We start from the raw sequence: 13,217 nt of genomic DNA, 5'->3' as shown, positions 1-13,217 counted from the left end.
AGACAGACAGACAGACAGACAGGTAGGTGTTCTTACGTGTCTGGGTAGTTTTCGGGCGTACGGTCGTGCGAGTGAGGCGTCTGGGCCGACCAACTCTGGCAGGTTTTACGGGTGATCGTCTTGTCAAGCTCCCCCCGGAACTTTATGCCGTCGCCACTGTAGCAGCTCAGCTCTGGGACGATGGTCCAGAATAGACGTATTAGAGTAATGCTACCCATGGACCACACTAATGTTATCCTCTAGCCTCCATCTATCATTATTAACTTTTCCACCCGTTTTTGGCACCCCCCCCGTCTGTTCCTTCATACTTTTAGCAAGAAACTCCAACTCTAAAACATTCGGCATTGCTAGGAGATGTCAGCTAACATTTGGGGTCTTTTTATGCCTTCATGTAGAGAGGGACAGGGAAAGTAAACTGACAGGAAATGGGGAGAGAGATGGGGGGGTGGTGACACGCAGCAAAGGTCGTCGGGAACGGGAGTTGAACCCGCGACACGCTGTCAGGCTGGCATTGCAGCCTATAGGGTGCCTGGACCGTCACAGTACCAGCAGTGGTGGAAAGTAACTAAGTACTGTACTTAAGTACAATTTTGAGTTATTTGTACTTTACTTGAGTATTTTCCAATTTCCAATACTTTTACTTCTACTCCACTACATCTCAGAGGCAAATGTTGTACTTTTACTCCACTACAATTATTTGAAAACTTTAGTTACTAGTTACTTTGCAGATATACATTATGATATTATGAAACATACATTAACCACTTTAGCCCTATTTCATACCTAGGCTATTTGAAAATAGCCGATCTACAAGCTCACAACGCGTCGCATCGCGACGCGTTGTGAGCTTGTAGATCGGCTATTTTCAAACATTTTAGTACTTTTACTTTTGGTACTTTAAGTACATGTTGATGCCAATACTCTTGTACTTTTACTCAAGTAAATTTAGAATTATGGACTTTTCCTTGTAACAGAGTATTTCTATATTGCAGTGTTGGTACTTCTACTTACAGTAAGTAAAGGATTTGAGTACTTTTTCCACCACTGAGTACCAGGCCCAGGCCATTATTATTGTTTCTTTTGTACTTTTTGAGATATTTAACTTACAAAAATGGGAACATCTACATTGAATGGGAAAATGTCATTTAACATAGAGATGAGTGATATAAAATCATCAAAATATTGATACATGTTTGTAAAGTTGGTTTTTGGCACGCTGTTTTGATGACATCGTGGGGCCCGTTCTTATGTGCAGTAGTGTCCTTTATATGAGGCTATGTCACAAACGACCTCCGTGCGCCAGCCCTTAAGTCCAGCCCATTGGTCGAAACCGTCTTCGCTTGTAGTGGGCCCCAATCGGTCCTTGCAATACTATATTTGGCGGTTAGCGGTTCAAAATTATCCCCCGGTCTTAGGGGCTTGGTCCACCCACTACCGATTTCCCCCCCAGCAACCACCTATTAGGCCTAGCAACCAACTATTAGACCATAGCAACCATATAGTATAGAGTCATTGTCCTTATTGTGTCCTTGTCCTTCACTGATATTGCCCTAGAAACCACATACTACAGCCTAGCAAATATCTGTTTTGGCCACTCATCATCCTAGCAACCGCCTGTTAGATGATAGCAACTGCCTATTAGCAACACCCAATCTGATTTGCTGCTATACTCCGTATAGTTTTAACAGCAAAACACTTAAAGAGGTGGTGCCATGGTTTTGCACTTTTTCTGTTTTTCATGTGTCTATGAGGTTGATAGAACTTCATTAAGCCCCCTGGTGGTGTTTTTATGGTGTTTTATGTCTTCTCTGACTATTTTAAGTTTCTACCTGGAGGCTGAAACCTTGAGGGTCAAACGTGCCAATAGAAAAACAGCCCGTTTGTGACATAGTAAAAATATACCCTCCCCCTCATTATCACAACAGGTGTGGGTGAGGAGGAGGAGGGACTAGGACAGGTGGGTGGGGCTAAGGTGATGGAGGAGGTGCTAAGGTGAGAACCAGGTATACTTAATGAACTGGAGGCGTGTCCTCATAAAAACATAATTTTAATAATTTCTTTACACTTTTTTGAAACAAATCTTCCACCTAGTATAACCATAATTCCTGATGATTATGTTTTAGGGGGGGGGGGGGGGGGGAATCAATGAAAATCACGGCACCCCGTCTTTAAACGTTTTTAGTTAAATTAATTTCAAACGCTTCATCTCTTCAATGTATTTATGTAATAAAGTGATAATCTCGTCCCATTGGCTATACTGTAACGTCTGTGACACTCAATGTCTGTGACATGTCCCGACCTATCAAACTGTATCTTTATTTTACCGGAAACATGTCATGGGTAGAGCAAACATCATGATTTCTAGCGTGTCATGTGGTCTTTATACGTAAGTGGTCAAAGTTACCTGGTTGAGGAGTATCATCACATTTGGGGACGTGGCAGTACTCCCAGCGTTTCTCTGAGTCAGCGGTGTAGCACCATGGCATCTTCTCATTGCCTGGATTACGGCAGTAGTTGCTGTCCAGGCCCCTGACAAAAATATGTAGGTATATACATGTAGACAGGTAAGACAGACAGACAGACAGACAGACAGACAGACAGACAGACAGACAGACAGACAGACAGACAGACAGACAGACAGATTTCCGTTTGTAACTTTTTTCGTGGATTAATGCCGTACTTCGCCATTCTGTCACACAAAAGTAGCAAAAATAGCCGATCTACAAGCTCAAAACGCGTCGCAGTGCGATGCGTTTTGAGCTTGTAGATCAGCTATTTTTTATTGGAATCCAGTTTTTTTGTTTTTGCCATTTTTGAATTGGAATTCTGAAGAGTAACTTTTGTATTTACTTTCAAAGGCATTTAGTTATACTTATGTTAACTTTATGAACTTAAATACAAATACATTGGACATAAAAAAGACAATATAATTGTAATACTAGTCATTAAGCTACTAGTAGAAGTAATTAAAGTGGGTCATGTTTGCATGTTTGTAATTGTAACAGCTGAAATCAATAATATGTCAGTATTCCGATTAATTAATGAATTAACCTGCGGGCCACATTAAGTGAAGGTGGGGGCCCCCGGGCCACCAGTTGATGATGTATACTGCTGAAAGTTGATAGATATTTGGCTGCGTGCTCTTACTTGCGCGGGTGGTTTTCGGGCGTACGGGTGTGTTGGTGAGGTGCCTGGGCCGACCAGCTCTGGCAGGTTTTGCCAGAGCTCGTCACGGCAACCGTCCCCCGATAGTTTCTGCCGTTGCAAGAGTAGCAGGGCTCCTCTGGGACGATTGTAGGTGGACAGGACAGGAAGGAGTAGATGGATGGAGAGAGGAAAAACAAGGACCTGTGTTGAATTTAACTTCAAATAAAAAAAAGGAGAGTGGCAACCGATCAATCGGCCTCCGATCAAAATTGCTGATTTTAAATGTTTACATTCAAAAAAAGCATTTTGCAACCATAAAAAAAAGAGCAATATACCCGTTTGAATGGAAAAATGTCATTTAGCTAGAGTTGAGCCAGATCCAATCATCAAAATGTTGATGAATACCCCTAAGTCTCTACACCCGGAATGTTTACACTACTAACAGATATGTTCTATACGTCGTCAACATGTTCACACAAATCCGTTGAATGCTAATGTGTAATCACCTGAGCAATTTAAAAGAAAAAGACCATTACTGCATCAATAGTAATCAACAAACTATGCTATCAAACCGGGTCAAACATTGGCCAAATTGTCAAATAAGGCAACATCTTTTAAAATAGCCGATCTACAAGCTCATAACGCCTCACGTTGCGAGGCGTTGTGAGCTTGTAGATCGGCTATGTTCACAATATTTATACAGAGTCAAACTAAATGTAATACCTCAACTCTTACATTCCAAGTGCTTATCAGGGTGGGGGGGGGGGTCCCCAGTTCAAATATGATTATTTTGGTATATGCAGTAGGTATACAACGTCAATTCTGAGTGTATGCGAGACATACTCAATAATGATGTAACACTGATCCCACTTTGCAGGCCGGACGAAAGAAGAAAAGTAACCAATACTTCATTGTCATGAACTTAGGTGATCACAGCTATACCTAGCCTGTCAGCAGCACCACATTTGGGGACCTTGCAGTACTCCCAGAGTGTGTTTGGGTCAGTGGTGAAGCACCATGGCATCTTATCACCGTCTGGATTACGGCAGTAGTTGCTGTCCAGGCCTCTGACAAAAATATGTAGTTAGGTGCAGTAGGTAGGTAGTAAGTACACAGACGGACAGACAGACAGACAGACAGACAGACAGACAGACAGACAGACAGAATCAGAATCAGAATCAGTTTTATTGTCACATCACAGGTTTACAAGGTAAAAAAGTGGGTGAAATTCTTTTTTGTACATCGTTCCCATCGCAACGTTAGTTTCCATAGAAAGAAGAGGGGGGGGAGAAGAAGAGGGTGGGGGGTAAGTGGGAAGGAGATCAAAACAAGAGAGCAACAGAAGGCCAGACAAGTTATCTACATATTTACAAATTACCTGAGATAATAAAAACTAAAAAAAACTAAACTAAGGTGCCTGAGCATAGCAGCAATGTATTGTATACTGTGCATTTTATACTTATACTGTGCATGATAGACAATGGACGTTAAGGTGCTTAGAGGAAAAGGAGCACAATAAAAAAGACCAAAAAAAGTCAGTGCGTTATACAAGGGATTAAGGTGCAAAAGGTCAGTGCGTGTCCACCTAGAGTGGACTGACCCTAGTATAATCCGCAAGTAGCTCCATGAGGGAGTGCAACAAAAAGTCATTTGTACCTGGTGTAGTCCACAGGTGTGTCCGAGGGGGGGCTAAAGTCCAAGTCATTGTCCCTGGTATAATCCACAGGTGTGTTCAGGAAGAGCCAGAAAAAGTCTGCGCTGCCTGTTGTCAGGCTGCTGAACAAGGCCTATGCCTCATTCAGGCTTATGCCCCATTCAGCATTCTGACAGCAGCCGGATTGAAACTACACCAGTACCTGGTGGTGGAACTCTTGATACTGCGGTAGAGCCCCTTGCCCGGTCGCGGTCGTTGTAGGGGGTTGAACAGTCTGTGACTTGGGTGGTGCTTGTCCTTGATGATGCGCTTGGCTTTAACCACGCACCGCTTTTTGTACAGTTCCTGGAGCGCTGGGAGCTCGATTCCCATTATCCGCTCTGCCGATCGCACTACTCGTTGTAGGCTGATCTTTTCTCGGGCAGTGCAGTTCCCGTACCAGGCCGTGACACAGCCTGTTAGGATGCCTTCGACAGAACTGTTGTAGTACAGCCTGAGGATGCGACGTCCTACTCCGAGCTTCTTCAGGCGGCGGAGCCAGTACAGTCGCTGCTGAGCCTTTTTCCTCACGTGTGTGGAGTGCGTCTCCCATTTGAGGTCCTCCTCGATGTGTACTCCGAGGAACTTGAACTCGCTGACCCTTTCCACTGCAGCACCGTCGATGAGGATGGGCGCATGGTCTCTCCGCGGCCTCCTGAAGTCCACGATCAGTTCTTTGGTCTTGTCGACGTTGAGAGAGAGGTTGTTCTCCCGGCACCAGCGTGCTAGTGATTTGATCTCCTCTCTGTAGTCAGACTCGTCGTTGTTGACGATTCGGCCTATCACTGTCGTGTCGTCCGCGTACTTTATGATGGTGTTGGAGACATGTGTGGCTATGCAGTCATACGTGTACAGGGAGTAGAGGAGAGGGCTCAGCACGCATCCCTGGGGTGCTCCGGTGTTGAGGGTCAGGGGGTCGGATGTGATGCTGCCCATTCTCACCACCTGATGTCGGTTGGACAAGAAGTCCTGTATCCAGTCGCACATGCTTGGGTGTAGCCCTAGGTCTCTGAGCTTTTTGTCAAGTATTGCTGGGACAATGGTGTTGAATGCTGAGCTGTAGTCCACGAACAGCATACGTACATATTTGTCCAGACAGACAGACAGACAGACAGACGGCTAGGTGGATATACTGTAGAGATAGATAGATAGATAGATAGATAGATAGATAGATAGATAGATAGATAGATAGATAGATAGATAGATAGATAGATAGATAGATAGATAGATAGATAGATAGATAGATAGATAGATAGATAGATAGATAGATTGGCTGGGTGGGTGTTCCTACTTGTGCCTACTTGAAGCCCAGTTCTGGCAGGTTTTACCAGAGAACGTCGTGGCAACCGTCCCCCGATATTTGACGCCGTTACCAGAGTAGCATTGTCCCTGTGGCGTCCCTGTAAACACAGGGACCAGTGTTTTGGTAGAGAGGCCCTCCAGGACAGTGTTTCCCCACATTATTTGGGGGGAAGTGCCAATTTAAAGGGATATTTCTCACTTTCAAATAAAATAAACATAATATAATAATATAAGTAATCAACTATACTATAAAAAATGGTCAAACATTGGCCAAATTGTCAAATAATATAAGAAAGCAGATCTACAAGCTCACAACGAGCGTTGCGAGCCGTAGATCGAGCTTGTAGATCGGCTATTTTCACAATATGTATCTGTGGAACCGAGTCAAACATAAATGCCTCAACTCCTACAATTCCATTTGTATTTTTGATATATTTTCTTTTTTTGAGACTTAAAAAACCCTGTAAAAAAAAAACGAAATCACATTAAAGTGATATTTCACTTTCAAAAAAACGTTGGGTCATTTTATCGTCTACTCAGGCTTTTGTGAGCCCCCCCAGACCGTTTTTATGTTGCTTGATTCACTATTTAGATATTTGATATACATTTTATCAGACTTCCTATACAAACCCTTTATAACTTCAAACTCCATTTTTAACATGTTAGATTCATCAAAAACACCCGTCCTTGGTTCTGGTGACTCACCCTGCCCTCCTAATACGTGAGGGGGCCGAGTTCTTTCAATAACTTTTTTTTTTTTTTTTTTTTAATTGGAAAATGAGAAAAATTTAAAACAATAAAAAAATTAAATACAATATATGAAACTAGAAAAAGTGCTCCTCGGAGCACAGGTCTCCGCTAGGTTAGGTAGGTTATTGTGGCCTCCTGGTGGCGCTATAATAGGCCAATTTGAAAAGGGTGCCATTTCTTCTTGGGCCTTTCACGGCAATCAGACCTTGCATTCATGATTTGAGGCATTTTGTTCAAAAAATGTGTTTTGCTAAATTATACCTGCTGGTGGCACTATATCAGGCCAATGTGAAAAGGCATGTGCGTGTGAAATTGCACGGAAAGCGCAAGCTGCGTTCATGATTTGCGGAATTTTGTTCAAAACGGACCAATCCTGCAAATTTTGGAAGCCAACCTTAGCCAATGAGGATGGAATATGGAAAATCGGACAGATCCGTGTTGATCACATGACTATAGAGATACCGTGTACCAATTTGCATGACATTTGGATAAAATCTGTAGGAGTAAATGGGTTTTGCACAAATCGGCCTCCTGGTGGCGCTATAACAGGCCCATGTGAAAAAATTGGGGCAGAGGTTTTGAATTGGCATCCAGGGAGTGTGTGTGCACAGTTTCGCAGCGACCAACGGTGCAGCGACCAACGGTGCCTGAGACTAGCTGCTCACAGACAGATGGACGGACGGACACACGGACACACAGACACACGGACGGACGGACAGGGGGTAAAACATAATCTGTCGCCATGCCTTTCGGCCTGGCGGAGACAAAAAGTAATCAAAAAAACACGGCCCCCTCGCGTATTAGGAGGGTAGGGTGAGTCACCAGAACCAAGGACGGGTGTTTTTGATGAATCTAACATGTTAAAAATGTTGTTTGAAGTTATAATGTTTTTTTTATGGGAAGGGGGCGTGTCTGATAAAATGAATATCAAATATCTAAATAGTGAATCAAGCAACTTAAAAACGGTGGGGGCTCACAAAAGCCTGAGTAGATGATAAAATGACCCAAAGTTTTTTTTAAAGTAAAATATCCCTTTAATTTGAATTGGAAAATGTCATTTAGCTAGAGTTAAGCCTGATGAAATCATCAAAATGTTCCGTTCCGTTTTTTGTACCACATATCAATGTTGCGTACACACACCCACCCAGCAAGATACACTGGATGGCTGGCAGAAAGAAAGTATCAAACCCACCGTAGAGGTTCTGCATCCGCTCAATGTCTCCTTTTGACAGCTTGAACTTTGCCTCGTCCTGCCATTGGTAGGAGGGAAACATGATGGACTTGGTGCTGCTGGAGTGAGACAGACCCAGGCTGTGGCCCAGCTCATGCACTGCCACTATGAACACATTGATGGAGTCTGGATGGAAGGATGGAAACAGGAAGAAGGGTGGGACAAAAAAAAACATGGGGGTGGAGGGATTTGAGCGACGGACAGAGAAGATAAGTTACGTTATTGCAATGCTCTGCACCCAAACAACCTTAACACACTCACCGCCAAAGGGGAGAATTCTCCCCTTTTCAGTCAATGGTGTTTACCGCCAAAGGGGAGAACTCTCCCCTTTTTATTATTGTTTTTTATTTTGTTTTTGAATTCCTAAAATGTTTCTCTAATTTTTGAGTATACATTTTTTTCCGTTATTCACAACAAATTAGGAGATATAAAAAAAAATCCCCAAAAAAATCCATTCACTTCAATGTAAAAAAATAAACGGACAAATAATTCACATTTTTTCTATTAAAAAAATGATTAAAAACCCTGGCAGTGGGTGAGTACATTATGAATAAACTCTGGCAGTCAATATTAAAGAGGTGGTGCCATGGTTTTGCGCTTTTTCAGTTTTTCATGTGTCTATGAGGTTGATAGAACTTCATTAAGCCCCCTGGTGGTGTTTTTATGGTGTTTTATGTCTTCTCTGACTATTTTTTTTCTTCCTGGAGGCTGAAACCTTGAGGGTCAAACGTGCCAATAGAGAAACAGCACTTTAATGACACAGTAAAATTATACCCTCCCCCTCATTATCATAACACAACAGGTGTGGGCATGAGGAGGAGCAGGGACTAGGACAGGTGGGTGGTGCTAAGGTGGTGGAGGAGGTGCTAAGGTGAGAACCAGGTATACTTAATGAACTGGAGGCGTGTCCACATAAAAACATAATTTTAATACTTTCTGTACACTTTTTTGAAAAAAAAATCTTCCTCCTAGTGTAACCATAATACCTGATGATTATGTTTTAGGGGGGGGGGATCACTAAAAATCACCCCGTCTTTAAAGGAGTAGTTCATATTTTCTATCAATTACACTCCCCCTTTAGTTTTTGTCGCATTCCTAAGCCAATAATTTGATGACGGCGGGGTCTCCTACTGAGTCTCGGATGTCATCAAATTATAATTGGCTCAGGAAAGTGTAAAAAAACAAAAAAATCTCAATCTCAATTCAAAGCTTCATGGGTTGTGTCATTAATAGAAAATACGAATTTTTTGGGGGTGAACTACTCCTTTAACCTGGTTGTTTTCACAGTTACTTTTGGTTTGATGATGGGATTTTCATAGTTTCTACAGCTTGCACACAGCCATAGCAGTTGAATTAAAAACGTCATTCAGCTGTGCACACGTCAACTCACTGATATGACGTCAACTCTCCATTCACTTCAGTTGAAGGGGCTCGTTAACAAGAGGCCAAGAAGTCATTTCTATGAAACGAGACAGCCTGTCCACATGTCACCGCCGTCTCTTACCGTACAGGTCCTGGTTGAGGACGGTCCATTTCTCGGCCGCGTCGAAGTGCATGTCACCAAATTGGGGAAAGAAGGCATGAGCCAGGACCCCTCCGGACCCGTCGAACGGATAATTACAGTCTCGATGTTTGGCCGAATCGAAGTAGATCATGATGTCGGCCCCGCTGACGCGTCTGTTTCTGATGTCCTCGTACGGGATCTCCTTAAAGGTCAGCGGCGTGGCCTTCTCCCAGACTGTGAATGTGGAATAATCCATGATTATGAAAGATAACTGTGTATTATTATTGGTGCAACAGCAATGTGCTTTTATTGTCCTGCAGGAGTTAGCAAACATGTACTGTTTGAGTTGAGCCTAGTGGTACAGAGTGGGCAGAGGCAGGCTCCCTGCTGTGCTCCTGAGCTTCAAAGACTTCTTGCATACCAGAGACAATAGGCCTTTGTGTGGAAGATAGGGAACAGGTCTCGCTATCAGGTGGTGGGTTTCTAAACAAAAGAGATAGCAACTCCGAGCGGGGGAGCTCTGAAGAGAGTGTGACAGGAAGCGGCAGGCAATCGCAAGGCTTTGTGGGTAAACAGAACTTCCGGTTGCTTGAACCTCCCTGAAGGAGGGCACTGTGTGAGAAGTTTATAAAGGAGCCTGTCTAGGAACAAACTTCAGATTCGATAAGTAACTGGCCATGGGTTGTCCCTCGAATATGGGTTCTTGAGTGACCCATTGATCGTCTGGAAGAGAGTGGAAAGTCAATAGTTTTATTACCTATTTACCTAAATGTATTGTATGTGTTATTAGTAAAATAAATCACCTTAAAATACATTTGGTACGAGTAATGCCTTAGACTCCATCCTCTCTCTGCCCTTTCATTTGGGCTTAGTAACCGTTGTTTAACTCTGCACAAAGCAGAAAACTAGGTTGGCTATAAAAGTGAACAGTAATAAAACTACTGTAATCCCCGGAGGGGATTTCTTTAGGGTTTAAGCGTTAAATTACGCAGTAATTAAACTATCGTAATCTCCGGAGGAGATTAGCTAGAGTTTAAGTGATTAAACTGTAGTGTCTCTTAAGAGAGACATCTATGAGTTTAAATTGATTAACCGTGTTATACGTGGTATAACACAGTAATAAACTATTGATAGTCTCAGGGAAACTTATCTGAGTTTAGTAATTGGAACTCTGCTTGTTACACGGTAATAAGGCTGTAGTGTCCTCGTGGGGGGCATCTTAGAGTTAATAAGCGAATGACACTGTGTTTGAACTCCGCTTATTACAGAGTTATTAAACTATTAATGCCTCTGTGGGAGGCTTTACTGAGTTTAAAGCGTTTAATTACGCATTTATTAAACTATGCTGGTTTTTAATAAGGCCTTCAGAGTTTAAGTATTAATTACCTAGTCATTAAACTACTAGATATCTTTCGAGTTTAAGTGTTACGCAGTAATTAAAGTCAAATTACCAAGTCATTAAACTACTAGATTTCTTTCGAGTTTAAGTGTTACGCAGTAATTAAAGTAAAATTACATAGTAATTGAGTGTTACAGAGTAATTAAACAATTATGAACCCTTGGAGCCTATGTGATTCTAGAAAGGTATTAGGTCAGTCCTGTAAGCGGATCACATAATTGTATGATCCTGCCAATAGTCTGATGGTGAAAACCATTAGAGGCTGGATTTAATGTGTGTTATCTAGTGAGATAACATAGCATAAAAATCTCCTATAGCCTTAGGAGTAAAGACGCACTGTCTCTTTAAGATGAGAAGTGAGTTGTAACGAAATAAAGTATCTATTAGACCTGGTTATGGGACAGGTTAAAATAGGTTAACAGCACTAACACTGGCGTAATGAACTAATGTTAGAGTGGAAATCAGCGCCGAAAAGAGTCGGTGTGGGGACAAAGGGTCTCCAAAAACCACAGCCTGCAGAAGGTCGAATCCACGGAGGCGAAAGGGGATACACGGAGCCGGCGGCCTAGCATGGCGCGAGGACCGAGGCATTGAATACCGTACGGGCCTACTGAGGAACCTTCCGGGAAAAAGACTCACTCAGGTTGCTATGAACGAAGCCCCACAGTTTGCGAAAACCGTGGAGAACAGAGACTGTAGCTTGTTAAACGCTGCGTGCTAACAATTCTATTGACTGAGCTAAGAATAAGGAGCTAGGAGGCAGGGGCTAGAAGCTAACCACAGGTTATGTAGCTAGGCTACCGTTAAAAGTTTGATTAGCGTACCAGAGGGGGTTTAGAAGCTAAAGCTATCCGACTTGAGAGCTACCATTAGCGTCACTAGCTTACAGTGCTAAGCTAACAATTCTATTGTCTGAGATACCGTTAGTGTAGCAAAGCTAGCGCGGGTTACTAAGGGGGTTATATTAGCACAGAAGAGGCTAGTTAGCTCAGGTAACAGCCACCGCTAGCTTACATTGCTAAGCTAACTATTCTATTGTCTAGCATACAGTGCTAAGCTAACAGCCAATACTAACACACCTTGAGATGAGGAGTAGTTAGGTTTGGTTAATAATCTAATCATAGCAATGAGATGCTTGCTTTAAGCTGATTAAACAAACATTAAGAGAGTATTCATGGTTTAACTAGGCTTTATGAGTGACCAGACACTGCAATGTAGCTAAAGAATTAGACTAACAGACAGTGAATGTGAGGTTATCTTATCATTGGAAGTTAAAAAGCCATTGTATACTGATAAGGGGTGGGGGAGGTTACTACCAGTGTAATTCAATGTTTAACTAAACTTTATGATAGATCTAAAAGTATGAGTAACTAGAGGATTAGTTTACAATAATAATGGATCAATGGTCATCATTGTGGGTTAAATGCTATTATTTACATTGGTAGAGCAAAATATATCCTATCCAGTATTAATTAACAAAATTAACTAATGTAAGTAGACCATTAAAAGGCTTCTTGCGTGGAATGCTGATAGGGTGGGTGCTATTTTACAGGTTAAACACAGTGTTAATTAATTATTGTTGTTATATAGCTAAAGGCTGAAACAACACTGTTACTTGCTAAAAATAACTGACGATTGCTGTCAGAGCCTATTGAATTTAGACTAACTGAAAAAGCCTATACCTAAAGTCCTATAAGCCAAGAAGGCAAGGTAAAAGGGGGAAAATGGCAGATTTAGCTGATTTAGTGGAAAGGGTGTGGGAAGCGCAGTCAGACTTTGAGATGGCAGCAGAGTACACACTCTATATTGTTAGTTATCTATCAACAAATGAGATAGGTGCAGCGGGAAGGGAGCTAAAAGCCGATTTAGCTAGATTCCTTGAGATTGCTACTAGTTCTATCGCCATACTAGAAGAAGTTGGCAAGGATTCATCTGAGATCTGCAGGATACTGGATGCCTGTGTCCTAGAGTATATCGAGACATTGAAGCTGGTCTGGGTTGAGGTGGAGAGATCACTCCAGGATGAGAGAGGGTCCCACTTCACACAGCCCCCAGTGAATCCACATTCCCCTGCTGTGAGGGAAGAGCCATTGTCTAACCCCACAGAGATAGCAGCTGAGCCGGTCGTACCTGAAGAGGGGGTTGGAATCACCAGTCCTACAGATGAGCCAGTCGTAAAGGACAAAGCAGC

This window comes from Gymnoscopelus braueri (assembly GCF_963280865.1).
Source record: "Gymnoscopelus braueri genome assembly, chromosome: 8".
NCBI classification, from domain to species: Eukaryota; Metazoa; Chordata; class Actinopteri; order Myctophiformes; family Myctophidae; genus Gymnoscopelus; species Gymnoscopelus braueri.
Note: the sequence above shows the minus strand (reverse complement) of the source record.